At 46.5% G+C, this 15,094-nt stretch overlaps 1 non-coding gene across 1 annotated transcript; it reads left to right on the top strand.

The window, feature by feature from the left end:
• The first annotated feature begins 2,688 nt into the window (after nucleotides 1-2,688).
• trnae-uuc (transfer RNA glutamic acid (anticodon UUC)) lies at nucleotides 2,689-2,760 on the top strand. Its single transcript has one exon. It is a non-coding gene; the product is annotated as a tRNA-Glu (tRNA).
• The last annotated feature ends 12,334 nt before the right edge of the window (nucleotides 2,761-15,094 follow it).

The raw sequence follows: 15,094 nt of genomic DNA, 5'->3' as shown, positions 1-15,094 counted from the left end.
AATGCCATCAGGCCCAGGGGACTTATCTATTTTCACCCTTTCCAGAAATTCCAATACCTCTTCCCTACATACTTCAAAGCCATCAATTTTCAATATTCATATCGGCAACAATGTCCTGTTCCTGAGTGAATTCTGATGAAAAGTATTCATTCAGTGTCTCCCCAATCTCTTCGGCCTCCATGCGCAACTTCCCACTACTATCCTTGACTGGACCTATTCCTACCCGAGTCATTCTTTTATTCCTGACATACCTATAGAAAGCCTTTGGGTTTTCCCTAATCCTACCAACCAATTACTTTTCGTGTCCCCTCCTTGCTGCTCTTAACTCTCTCTTTAGATCCTCCCTGGCTAACTTATAACTCTCAATCGCCCCAATTGAATTTCATGCCTCATCTTTACATAGGCCGCCCTCTTCACTTTAACAAGGGATTCCAATTCATTATTAAACCATGGCTCACTCACATGACCCTTTCCTCCCTGCCTGACAGGTACATACTTATCAAGGACACTCAATAGTTGCTCCTTGAACAAGCTCCACATATCGATTGCACCCTTCCATTGAAGCCTACTTTTCCAAGCCACGCATCCTAAGTCATGCCTCACCGCATCATAATTTCCCAGTCCCCAGCTATAAATCTTGCCCTACAGTGCACACTTATCCCTCTTCATCACCAGAGTAAAAGTCACAGAATTGTGGTCACTGTCCCCAAAGTGCTCACCTACCTCCAATTCTAACACCTGGCCTGGTTCGTTACCCAGAACCAAATCTAGTACGGCCTCACCTCTTGTTGGCCTGTCAACATATTGTGTCATCTAACGTACTAGAGCTATAGCTTTCCCAGTCAATATCTGGAAAGTTAAAGACCCCCATAACAACCACCCTATTACTTACACTCTTCTCCTGAATCACCTCGGCAATCCTTTCTTCTACGTCTCTAGGACTATTAGGCCTGTAGAAAACTCCTCACCTTTCCTATTTCCAACCTCAGCCCAAACTACCTCAAATGGCGAGTCTTCATTCATCGTCCTTTCCACCGCTGTAATACTATCCTTTACAAGCAATGCCACACACACCCTCTTTTACCCCCACCTCTGACCCTACTAAAACATTTAAAAACTGGAACCTGCAACAGCCAATCCTGTCCCTGTTCTACCCATGTCTCCGTGATAGCCACAACATCGAAATCCCAGGTACCAACCCACATTGCAAGTTCACCTTCCTTATTTCGTATACTTCTCACATTGACGTATATACACTTCAAGCCACCTTCCTGTTTAGAGGCAACCTCCTTCGAGATTGATGCCATGTTCCTAACCTCCCTACACTCAAGGTCCTGCACCCTAAAGCTGCAGTCTACATGTCCCTGCAGAGTTAGTTTAAACCCTCCCAAAGAGCACTAGCAAACCTCCCCCAAAGGATGGTGGTGCACCTCAGGCTCAGGTGGAGACCATCCTGTTTATACAGATACCACCTTCCCCAGAAAGAACCCCAGTTATCCAGATACTGGAATCCCTCCCTCCTGCACCAACCCTGTAGCCACGCATTTAACTGTTCTCTCTCACTATTCCTCAACTCTCTATCACGTGGCACGGGTAACAAACCGGAGACAACAACTCTGTTTGTTCGAACACTGCGCTTCCAACCTAGCTCCCTGAAAGCCTGCCTAACATCCTCATGCTTCTTCCTACCTATGTCGTTGCTGCCAATGTGGACCACGACTTCGGGCTGCTCCCCCACCCCCTTAAGGAACCGGAAAACACGATCAGAAACGTCACTTACCCTTGCACCTGGGAGGCAACATACCAAAAGTGAGTCTCTCTCGCCCCCACGAAACCGGCTATCTGTGCCCCAAACTATCGAGTCCCCAATAACTCTTGCTCTGCTCTTCTCCAACCTTCCCTTCTGAGCAACAGGAACAGGCTCCGTGCCAGAGCCCTGAACCCCACTGCTTACCCCGGTAAGTCGTCGTACCAACAAGTATCCAAAATGGTATACTTGTTCTTGAGGGGAACGACCGCAGGAGGTCTCTGCATTGGCTGCTTTCTCCAAGACCCTCACTGTCACCCATCTGTCTGCAATCTTTGGAGTTGCTACTTTCCTAAAGCACCGATCTATGACCCCCTCTGCCTCCCGAATGATTCTAAATTCATCCAACTCCAGCTCCAGTTCGCGAACATGCTCTTGGAGGAGCTGGAGATGGGTGCACTTACGGCAAGTGTAATCATCAGGGACGACCATGGCATCCCTCCCCTCAAACATGTTGCAAGAGGAACATTGCACTGTCTTCACTGCCATCCCTCTAAAAGTAACTTTTAAGAAAAACTAGGTCTGAAGAATAGAACAAGCAAAATGCAGCACTGACCTGCTTACCACAATGGGTCTTATTATAAGGTTAGAGGAGGAGGGCGGGTGGGAGGCACTATCACTGTAGTTCCTCGGGATCCTCTCCTGCGCGCCTTTATCGGAAAAAAAACCTACCCAGGTAAGCTTGCGCTCCACCAGCTTCTGGGTCCGGTCCGCGCTTTTTTTCAATAAAGGCGCGCAGGTGAGTCCCGAAGATGTGACTTGACTCTCCAGTCTCCCCAATGTTCTCGAGATCGGATAAAGTCTTCTTCCTGCCGCAGCCCGGATTCGATTCCCAGGCAGCGAGGCAATTTTCAGCACAGCTACAAGAACGGATTTACGTCTCCCTGGTGGTCTAGTGGTTAGGATTTGGCGCTTTCACCGCCGCGGCCCGGGTTCGATTCCCGGTCAGGGAAGCAGTTTTCAACGGGTCTTAATGCGCTGTACAGTTGTTTCTTGATCTTCGTTATTCCTGGGCACTGCAATGTGAAGTAGCTCGTTGAAATAGCATCCTGATGCAGATTTGTTTGCATGTGTTGGGATGATTGCTTCTGCAGCTACAAAAGAGTGAACAATCCTCACTCTCTCAGCGGAGCAGGTCAGTGCTTTTTGGCAATGTCTGTTTATAGACGCGGTTATGTTTGTTTAACAGTTTAAATTTAATATTTTTGTATCCATTGCTCCCGAAGCGATCTCTATCACATTGGGAAGACTGGAGAGTCAAGTCACATCTCTGGGACTCTCCTGCGCGCCTTTATCGGAAAAAAAACCTACCCAGGTAAGCTTGCGCTACACCAGCTTCCGGGTCCGGTCCGTGCTTTTTTCCAATAAAGGCGCGCAGGTGAGTCCCGGAGATGTGACTTGACTCTCCAGTCTCCCCAATGTTGCAGAGATCGCATCGCGAGCATTTGGTTTCAAAACATTACATTGATTTATGTACTGGTGAAAGTCTTCTTACTGCCGCTTGCACAATCTCTTAGAGGAGGCTGTTTTCATTCATAATTCAGCCTCCCGTGCCCAGAATTATCATTGCCCTCTACTTTTGTATAATAAATCCTACGCCCTTCATTGTGAAGACGGGGGGGGGGGAGGTGTGGGGGTGTGGGCGGGGGGTGGGTTGGGTGGACAATCTGATCCCACCATCGGCAGGCACATCCATGTCACGAGGAATTAGCCCTCCAACACCGGGGCCATCGCCCATCGTGCCTTTCAGTGTTTTGCCTGTTCCTGACTTTTCACATTGATCTGGAGCCAAGAAGGGGTTTGTTTTCCTGATGTGCATGAACGAGAATTTTTTCAATGTTTCTGTTCAGTTCATGTCCCGAGAATTATAGAGTCAATCTCCCGGTGTCTTAAACAAGGGGATGATGTCTGGACTGTCTCTGCTCAGTCGGACAGTTCATCTTTCATTCTCCTCTAATTCCACTTCGCAAAGAGTTTCTCAAGATTCACAAAGCTGGAGACTGGGATTTCTGTTTCATTTCCTGAACATTTTAACATCTGCTAACTGACAACTTTTTGCCAACATCTCTTCCCTCATGTAACACTTGCATCATGTTCATGGATGAGGCATTTCCACTTTGTGGAGACATTCCCAAGTTTGGGAATGTTCTCTTTGCAGCGAAGAAGTTTAACTGGAGATATCCAGGGGCTGTTGGCAATGATGGGAGAAGAAGTGGTGGGAATGGACAGAAGAACCTATTGCCACTGACCAGGGTCAGTTACCAGAGTACAGGGTTTGAGATTCTTTAATGGAATTCAGCATTTGTGTAGAACAAACACAGCGAATACTACAGAAAGCAAACGGGTCGAGCAGCATCTGTGGAAAGGTAAACGGAGCTGACGTTTTGGGTGTGCTATGTTTTTTGTTCAGAACTCGAGTTTCCTGCATGGCAATAAATTCCCTGATGTGAGAAAACATGGCTTTATTGAGAAGAGTTTTGTGAAGTTTGAGCGATGATGCAGCCAACAGGAAGTCATTGAAAATCGCCAGCGAAGTAAACAAATTCAGCAGGATTCCAACCTGGTCGGGGGAATCTCAAAGGATGTCTAAGGCAGCAACGTTTTTCAGCCACAACCAGAGACCCCAAGTTGTGGTCTAATATTTCTCATGGAATGGGTCCAACAGGAAAGGTGAGTATTGGGCTTGTCATGTCTGCACCATAACCCCAATGCTTCCTGTTCTCCTGGATTTGATCAGAACAGCGGAGGCTAATGGAAAACTGAACTGAACTGCACACATTGATGAGAGGTAGAGCGGGTGGGAAAGATCCATTTCCATGTAAAGAGAGATTAATAATTAAGGCCGAAAATAAGAAAACACATAAAGAAATTTGGGGTTCTTTCAGGAAAGCTAAAGTAGAAATGTTCACAGAAAATTGTGATGAAAGTCTCTGGAGTTATTTTGATGAGAAGTGTTGATGATGTGAATACAATCGATAGGATGAACGTAGATTGGTAAATGTATTTTATAACTGTTCTGTTCTAGCCCTGTGAGCGAAATCGGGACCTGAAGTAGTAAAAGCGATAATAACAACATCGATCTGAAATTTGTTACGTGACAGAAAACAGAGCTATCATTATCAGGTGGCTTTTGAACTGGAGGAGGTTTCCAGTGAAATTAGCTTGAGGCTTGACGTATGCAAGATCAAAGTAATTTAGGTAAAGCAAAGAAATGCTGTTCTCATTAGCAGACAGTGAAAGGATTACAAGACGCAGATTAAACATTTTCAGCAAGTGATACAGGGGACTGGGAAGAAAAGTAATATAAACTGTGAACAACAATGTTCTGGAGCACATCACATTCAAAGATCGAAAACATCCAGGTCCTGATTAACCAGGTGTCACTGTCAGATTGTATTGTGGTGCTTTTCTGCAAAGCATCCACTTGCAATGTTCTCCTAAAAGAGTGACAAACCTATTCCTGTCAGCCAAGGATAGAAAATCCGAAGGGATGAATAAGTTTCTTATTTTCTGAAGATTCACAAAACGGAGACTGCGTTTTGGTGTTTGTTCCCTTTCCTCTCCCAAGAGTTGCGGCGGTGAGTTGGGGATAGTGAAATGTGCCCATGAGCAGCGTGTGGTTCCATTTCAGCTTCCCCTCCTCTGACAGCGCTGCGACGTGTCTCTGATGTTCTCAGGGACTTTTACTGACGCGGGACAGTGAAAAGAGTCTCGTTCAGGCCCTAGAATTATTGAATTCGATATTGGGACCGGAGGGATGTATGGTCTCCAAGTGGAATATTCGGTGCTCTTCGTTCTGCTGGTGCTGAGCTTCGCTGGGACAACACAGCAAACCTGAGACAGAGATGTTGGCCAGGGAATAGGATGGGGTGTGGTATTGGCAGGCAACTGGAAGCTCAGGGTCTTTTTTGCAGGCAGAACGTAGATGTTCTGCGAAGCAGTCACCCAGTTTATGCTTCGTTTTCCCCAATGGAGATGAGCCTATATTGTGAGCAGTAAATGCAGTACACTGAGTTGTGGGTAGTGCAGGTAAAGTGCCACTTCACCTGGAAGGTAAGTTTGGCCCCTTAGATAGCGAGGAGGGAATAGGTAAATGGGCTGGTGTCACACATTCGGCAGTTGCAGGCGAAAGTGCATCTCAACCTGCAAGTTTACACTGAGAAAACACTGGACTTGAACTCCCAAGTCTCTTTGCACTTCGGATTTCTTCATTTTCTCCCCATAATTCCTCTGTTCCAACAGCGACTATCTGATGTCAGGGCAGCACCAGTGATTTCCTGACATATGGATTGTATTTGGGGATACCAAGGAATGTCAGGAAATGCGAGTGTCTCAGGAGCAATCGTTATTCCTGGCGGAGGCAGAGAGGAATGTGGTGTGGTCCTGTAAACTCCAGAACTTTGATAGCTTCATGAGTCAGCAATAACTCTTTCTGGACCAAGAAACGAAAGGGCCGATGAGAAACTGCTCCATGGAAGTTAACAAATAACATATATTAACTCGCTGTCACTCTGCTATGACAGGAGGAGCTGGAAACCCCTGATAGATTGAAACACAAAACTGGTAATCTCTTGATTATGTTGTAAAAATATCGGTATAATGTTATTCACACCACGCAGTCACCAGCAGAGGGAAGCGGCATTGTGTTTAAATCGAGTGATGAATAGCTGGTGTTTTCATTCTCACATTGGGGAGAGCTGAGCATTTACCCAAACACTGGGTACACCACCTCCCTGACACAGTGTTCACAAATCAAACTGACAGCAAAGCTTCACGTGTGATCGAAAGTTTCCACATGAAGTGAATGTAATCCTTCCTTGATTTGAAAGGTAAGAAGCTGATTGTTTGTGAGCCTGACACGATTTGAACATGCAACCTTCTAATCTGGAGTCAGACGTACTACCGTTACGCCACAAACTCACGTGTCACCAAGGCCCTCTATTCATGCTTGAGGGAAGTGATCGCACTACAATGATTTTACGTTATGAGTAACAACGGAGATCAACAGTTCATGTCTGTTCTGTTTCTCCCCCCTCTCTTTAGGTCTCTCGAAACAATTTCCAACTCTCTCTCAATAAAAATCTGAAAGAATTGCAGATGTCGTGTGAACCCGCCGGTGGGTCTGAAGATTAGAGGAATCGCTGAAGGCCTTCCCACACTCGGGACAACTGAAAGGCCATTACCCCGTGTGGACCAGCTGATGCCTCAGCAGGGCAGAGGAATCACTGAAAGCTTTCCAGCACTCGGGGCAGCTGAAGGGCCTCCCCCCGGTGTGGAGCAGATGGTGCTCCCGCATGGTGCCCACTTGACTGAATCCCTTCCCACACTCGGGACAGTTGAAGGGCCTCTCTCCTGTGTGGACCCGCTGGTGGGTCAGCATGGAGGAGGCCTGGGTAAAGCCCTTCCCGCACTCGGGGCGGGAGAATGGCCTCTCCCTCGTGTGGACCTGCTGGTGCCTCAGCAGGGTGGCGGCCGTGCAGGAGAATGGCCTCTCCCTGGTGCGACTGCGCTGATGAATCTCCAGGGCAGACGGGACACGGAAGCCTATTCCACAGTCGCCACACTTCCACGGTTTCTCCACAGGGCGAGATTCCTCGGGATTCTCCATGGCCAAAGCTTCAGCTGCACACAAACACGTGTATAGCTCCTCCCCGCCGTGAATTCCTCGTTCCTGGCCGTATCACTCTTCCAGGCTCCACACTCAGTGCAGTTCAACAGTCGGGTCTCTCATCCAGTCCCACTGATGCTGAAAATGTATTGAAACAGGAACCAAAAAGCTTTGCTCCTTCTCACAGAATCTAAGTTGAAAATAGCTGAGGTCTGATGGATTGAGTGACTTTCAGATATTGATGTCAAAGCGAGGATTGCAGATGCTGTACAGTGAGTCGAGAAGTGTGCTGGAAAAGCACATCAGGTCAGGCAGCATCTGAGGAGCAGGAGAGTTGATGTTTTGGGCATAAGTCCTTCATCTGTTGATTTGAAACTTCTATCTTCAAATACTCTGTAAAAAGAGATTATAAATGTCATCACTGTCAGTCGGAGTAGAAACTCCGAACAAGCAATTCTACTCAGTGAGTCACCCCTCAGACTCTGCCGCACTAGGGAAAACAACCCCATCCTATACTTCCATCTTCACTCACCCGGATAATTAAGATTCATACCTGAGTTTGCTCCCTCCCTGAATTCACTCCAGTTGCTCAAGTGAACAAAGGTCCCTCCCTTCTCTCTCTCGCCCCCAGGATAAAGAGTTACCCAGACGGAAAGAATTTCACTCTGAAACTGACAGGGCCACTTCCACGTTGTGACATTAATAATGATTCACAAGATCAGACCTAGGCCAACACACAGCCCCCGCACTGCGCCGGCTCCGGACGCCGGCGTGCGACTGACCCGCATTACGCCTGGTCCAGATGGCCGGCATCCGACGGACCTGCTCCGGAGGGACGGCAGCATCCGGCTGACCCTCACTGTGCCTACTCCAGACGGCAGCATCCGGCTGACCCTCACTGCACCTACTCCAGACGGCCGGCGTCCGGCTGCCCTCACTGCGCCTGCTGCGGTCGGACGGCATCCGGCTGGCCCTCACTGCGCCTGCTGCGGTCGGTGTCAGACTGACCCGCATTACGCCCGCTCCAGACGGCCGCCGCAGGACCTGCGCTGCCCTGCACAGTTGGGAAAATCTCTTCCCTTCAACAAATCCCCATAGGGTGGAAGCAAGCATTTCGGCCCAACGAGTCCACGCCCATTCCTCTACATTCACCCTCTGACTAATCCACCCGAACCGGAGGGCAGAACTAGAAGGCATAGGTTTAGGGTGAGAGGGGAAAGATATAAAAGAGACCTAAGGGGCAACCTTTTCACAAAGAGGGTGGTACGTGTATGGAATGTTCTGCAAGAGGAAGAGGTGGAGGCTAGTACAATTGCAACCTTTGAAAGGGATCTGGATGGAATATATGAATAGCAAAGGTTTGGAGGGATATGGGCTGGGTGTGGGAAGGTTGGACGAGATAGGTTGGGATATCTAGTCAGCATGGACAAGTTGGATCGCAGGGTCTGTTTCTGTGCTGTACATCTCTACGACTCTGTTTCAGCTCAGACAATGCATGAAAGGTGTGAGATCAGAGCCTGTCTATCCTAACCTTGAGTCAGCCTGGTTCTATTTTCAAAGTTGAATTTACATAATACTACATGTATTGACTACCTGGAGATTGTTCATTTTAGGAGCAAAATAGAATGAATCAGCAAATATAATGCTGCAAACACAAATTCATTGCCATGGACTTGTGTGTACACACAAACGCATGACAGAAATAAAATGTCTATTTCTGTGCTGCATATCACACAGACATTGAGATAACAGATGCTTTATTTCTGTGGTTGTAAATGTTGTTGTAATTTATAGCTGGGTACTAATAGTAGATGTAAGGGACAGAATTCCTCAAAATAGGGCACTATAAGTAACGTGGGAGAACCCTATTCTGGTTTACTTACTAGTGAACAAACATTAAGCACAAGTATCTATTTATTTCTAATTTTGTTTCGTTTTTCTTGTTTGATTCCCTGCCATGACAACACTGTATCTGGATGGTTGACAGGCTGAGATGGTGTGTTGGGTCTCGATTGACTTCAATGTTTTATTGTTCCAAATGGTGTAAAATGGGTGTCAAAGCTTCAGCAGAAATCCAGCAGAGCTGACAGACTAACATCTTATTCTTAGCGAACAGGGAGATCAACAGAGGAGAGAGAAATCAGGACCTGAAATCTGAGCTGACACCAGACTACCCTGGGATCAATACTTTGATTAGCTGTGCCAACCCTCGACCTTTACCTCGCTTCCCATTTGACTATCCCCTCAATATTCAGGATACAATCCTTGTCATCCTGAAGCTGGGTTAGCCATTGGAAATGCAGGGTTATAGTTCCACAGTAATAAAAGCAGGAGTAGGCCACTTGTCCTGTCAGGCCTACTCTGCCATTCATTAAGATCATGGCTGATCAATCCACCATCGCAGTTCCTCCTCCCTGCATTGTCAAAGCTATCCTTAATTCACCAACCATGCAAAAACCCATCCAACTGTGTCTTCAATATACTGAAGTGGCCTCTACTGCTTCACTGGGCAGAAAATTCCACAGATTCACTACTCTCCAGGAAAAACAGTTCCTCCTAATCCTTGTTTGAAAGCTACTCCCCCTAATCTTGAGGTGTTATCTCGCCCAACAGCAACGAATTCCCACTTTCCACCAAAATCTGGGATAGACGGACTCACTCAGTTGTTTGCTCTTAAATGAAAGATTTCACTGTTACAACTTCTGCTCCCAGTCAGGGCAAAACATCTTTGACAGCTGTTCTGAAGGTCCAGTCTTCACAACCACACTTGTGAATCATTCTCCTCTCACCTCAAATATGCACTGTCTAGTTTTGGACTGCACCATCCTGGGGAAAAGATCTTGGGTACTCACCCTATCCATGCCCGTTACAACCTCAATAAGGTCATCCATCAGTCTCTGATGCTCCAGGGAAAATATCCCTGGCCTATTCTGCCTCTCCCAGTAGTTCAAACCCTCCAACTCTGGTAACAGCCTTGTAAATCTTTTCCAACCTCTTTCAAAGTTTCACAACATCTTTCCTATATCAAGGAGACCAGACTTGAATGCAGTGTTTCAAAAGTGGCCCAACCAATTTCGTGTGCAGCGGCCACATGACCTCCCAACTCCCATACTCAATGTTCTGACCAATAAAGGAAAGCATACCGAATGCCTTCTTTACTACCCTAGCTACCCAAGACTCCACTTTCAAAGAATTATGAACCTGCACTCCAAGGTCTTTGTTCAGCAACACTCCCCTCAACTGTGTCAGTTCTGCCTGGATTGCTTGACCAAAATGCAACTCCTCACATTTGGCTAAATTAAACTCCATCTCCCACTCCTTGGCCCAATGACCCATCTGCTCAATTCCCATTTATAGCAAACTCTCTTTCCTCTCTTATTCCCTAGAAGCTGAAAATCTCCTTCCCACACACATTCCCTCCATTCTCACTTTGCTGAACCTAATTCCTGCTGCATCTCATCCTGAAGGGTTTGGTTCATGTTGATCCACAGGCCCACACTCTAATTGAAACATACAGAATACTGAATGGCCTGGACAGACTGGACGTTGGGAAGATGTTTCCATTGGTAGGAGAGACAAGAACCTGAAGGCACAGCCTTACAGTAAAGGGAAGGCCCTTTTGGAACAGCGATAAGGAGAAACTTCTTCATCCGGAAAGTGGTGAATCTTTGGAATTCATTGCCACAGAAGGCTGTAAAGGACAGGTCATTGAGAATATTTAAGACGGAGGTAGACAGGTTCTTGAGGATCAAGAGTTACGGGGAGAAAGCAGGAGAATGGGGCTGAGAAACTTGTCAGCTGCGATTGTGTGCTATCAGCAGACCTGATGGGCTGAATGGCCTAATCTCAACTCCTATGTCTTATGGTCTCTTGCTGTCCTGGACACAGAGGGTGAGAATTGGGAGCAGGACTAGGACATTTGATTTTTCAAGCCTGGACCAGTATTGCACAGATCATAACTGGATATGAAAATACCTACAATTTGGTGGATAGGCTGGGACAGTTTTCATTGGAACATAGGATGTTGAGAGGTGACATTGCTGAGGTTGGTTAAATCATGACTGATATAGCTAACATGAATGGCAGGTGTCCTTTCCCTTGGGTGGGGGTTTCAAGATTAGGGAACAAATTTTGAAGGAGAGAGGAGAAAGATTTGAAAGACACGAGGGACACTATTTTTCGTTTTACACAGAGAGTGGTTCATGTGTGGAATGAATGTTCAGAGGAAGTGATGCAGGTGCAGTTATCGCACTTAAAGGACATTTGGCTAGGTATCTGAATAGGAAAGATTCAGAGGATATGGACCAAATACTGGCGGGTGGGACTAGTTTAGTTTGAGAACATAGTCAGCATGGACTGGTTGGACTGAAGGGTCTGTTTCTGTGCTGTCTGACACTGGAACAGTTCTATACTGGTCTTGAAACCATTTTCTTGACATCCCCCATAAACACCCATTTCATTCTTGTTCAAAATATCAGATGGACTCAGCAGTGAATACGTTCAATGACCCCCTAACTGCAGGAAGACATCCCCACTTCTGAACTCAATTCCTCTTGCTAATATACCACTTGCCTTGCTGATTGCTTGTTTCACCTGTCTGACAACTGGCAGTGACTGGTGCAGAAGGACACTGAAGTCCCATTGTACATCTACACATCATCCTTCATGAAGGGCTCGTGCCCAAAACATCAACTCTCATACTGCCTGACTAGCTGTATTTTTCCAATGCCACACTGCGACTCTGATCTTCAGCATCTGCAATCCTCACTTTCTCCACATCCCAATGTATCACATTTAAAAACGCACCTCCTTTCTGCACAACAAAGGCTATAGCTTCACATTGAGGTACTGCATTTGCCATGTGTTTGCCAACTGTGTCCAACATTTCCAGAGTCTGTCTGCACCCCAGAGAATCACTCCCTTTCCTTTCAGTTGCTGCAAGTCAACACTACATGAACAGGGATATCGGCTGGGTGCTGGCAAGCAGGACGAGATTAGGTTGCAATATCTGGCCGACATGGACGAGTTGGACCGAAGGGTCTGTTTCCGTATTGTCCATCTCTATGACTATAATTGAACACCAAAATGAAAACTAAATGGAAAAGGGGATGAGAAAAGAAAGTGCTGTACTCACAGATATTAGAGAGAAGGAAGTTACAATCTGGGGTGAAGCTCAATCTTCACAGCAGCGACAGAAGCTCATTCTCCTCCTTCTGCATTCAGACAATAGGGGTGCTCTAACTGGCAGAAGGACCAATCTCCATCCGGTCCTCCAGGCTTTACCATTGGTCCATCTAAAGGAAGTCGCGTGCCGTTCTTCGGACTTCGAGGAGCATGCGTACTACTTTGCTGACACCGATGAGCATGCGCCTTCCTCGCCGACACCTCGGAGCATGCGCAGTGTGCGCTTTGGTGACTACTGTTACTGACAGATGTAAAGAATGTAAAGGCCAAAAGGAGAAAAAACGGCTGGAGCCACAATTTTATTTTTCCGGGTGGCTCGACGTTGTATTCTTTTTTCATTTTGTCTGGCTGCTCAACTTTTGTAAGTCTTTTCACCAGGGCAGATGAAGTTGTAAACTGGAGGACATCGGTTTAAGGTGAGGGGAGAAATATTTAAAATGGCCCGAAGAGGCACCTTTTTCGCACAGAGTGTGGTGTGTGTACGGAATGAACTGCCAGGCGAAGTGGGGGAGGCTGGTGCATTTACAATGTTTAATAGGAATCTGGATAGGTATATGAATAGGAAGGGTTTAGAGAGATACGGTTAAGTTCGGATATGGTTAGATTAGTTAAATTCCCTACAGTGTGGAAACAGGCTCTTCAGCCCAACCAGTCCACACCAACCCTCCGAAGAGTAACACACCCAGACCCATTTCTCTCTGACTAATACACCTAACACAATGGGCAATTTAACATGGACAATTCACCTGACCTGCACATACTTGTACTGTGGGAGGAAACCGGAGCACTCTGAGGAAACCCACGCAGACACAGAGAACGTGCAAATTCCACACTGACAGTCACCCGAGGCTGGAATCGAACCGGGAACTTCGGTGCTGTGAAGCAGCAGTGGTAACTACTGAGCCACCGTGCTGCCATTCAAGTAAATGTCTCCCTGGGTGGAAGAGGGACAATCAAGAGTGAACCATTCTGCTGTGGGTCTGAAGTCACATGTAGTCCAGACTGGGTAAAGAATGCAGCTAGGACAACTGAGTGAATCCTTTCCTACAACGGCAATTTCCTTCCCTAAAAAGGATATGAGTGAATCAGATGTCATTTACCCCCCACCAATTCAAAGTTCACATTAGTTTTGTTTCCTTCATATGTAAATCCCACAACTTTTTAAAAGTTACATTCTCAAGATAGCTTTAACAATAGGTGCCATCTCAGCTCAGATAATGCATTAGGTTAAAGTCTGTGTTCCAATATTTCTATCCTACCCATGCCCCTTATTTTATAATCCCCTATAAGGTCACTTAGCCTCCGACACTCCAGGGAAAACAGCCCCAGACTTTTCAGCCTCTCAATATAGCTCAAATCCTCCAACCCTGGCAACATTCTTGTAAATCTTTTCTGAATCATTTCAAGTTTCATAACATTCTTTCAATAGGAAGGAGACCAGAATTGCACGCAATATTCCAAAAGTGGCCTTACCAACGTCCTGTACAGCTGCAACACGACCTCCCAACTCCTATACTGAATGCTCTGACCAAAAAATGAAGGCATAACAAACATGTTCTTCACTATCTTATCTACCTGTTTCAAAGGGAGACTCCCTCTGGGCAACATCTGGGAACAAAGCAATGTCTCTTTCCATTCCTTATCCGGGGGCGGGGGTGTGGGGGTGGGTGGGTTTGGAGTCGCCCACACTGGGGAAACAACATCAGTATTCACCCTATCCATACCACTCATGATTTTTTAACCTTAGTAAGGTCACCCCTCAACTTCTGATGCTTCAGAGAAAACCAATCCCAGCCTATTCATCCTCTCTCTTTACCTCAAACTCTTCAATCTTGGCAACAGCCTTGTAAACTTTTTCTGAATCGTTTAAGTGTTAAATCCTTCCCAAAGCAGAGAGACTGGAGCTGAACATAGTATTCCAGAAATAGCCTCATCAATTTGGGATATCTGGTCGGCATAGACGTGTTGGACTGAAAGGTCTGTTTCTGTGCAGTGGAGTTTTATGGCTCTATGGTCGGGACATAACCCATGGCTACATTCCCCCCTCCATCCTGCCACTTGTTGTGTGGTTCAAACCATGGATCTCAGTTGGTCACCAGATTCTGACAATGTCCAAATACCTTGAGGCATTTCTCACATAAGCTACCAGGATTGTAGCCGCAGTAAGAAACTTTATTTTACCTAAATTTAATTGTCCAACCTTCAGCACTGGAAGAGCTCTCTCTTTTACCCATGTAGTCATCCTGACAGCCTTACTGAGAAAGGAGAAAGTGGAGCTAATCTTTACACGGGGCAGATTTCGTCACAGACTCAGAGCAGTCGAGTGACTGCAGATACTAGAAAGTCAGTGTCAAAAAGTATGGCACTGGAATGTGATGTAGGGCTTATGCTTGAAACATCAACTCTCCTGCCCCTCGGATGCTGCCTGGCCTGCTGTACTTCTTACAGTGCCACACTTTTCAACTCAGATTTCTTCAAAGAGTCAAACATTTCAG

Source organism: Hemiscyllium ocellatum (genome assembly GCF_020745735.1).
Source record: "Hemiscyllium ocellatum isolate sHemOce1 chromosome 27 unlocalized genomic scaffold, sHemOce1.pat.X.cur. SUPER_27_unloc_27, whole genome shotgun sequence".
Taxonomy (NCBI): Eukaryota; Metazoa; Chordata; class Chondrichthyes; order Orectolobiformes; family Hemiscylliidae; genus Hemiscyllium; species Hemiscyllium ocellatum.
This window is presented reverse-complemented; position numbering and strand designations above follow the sequence as displayed.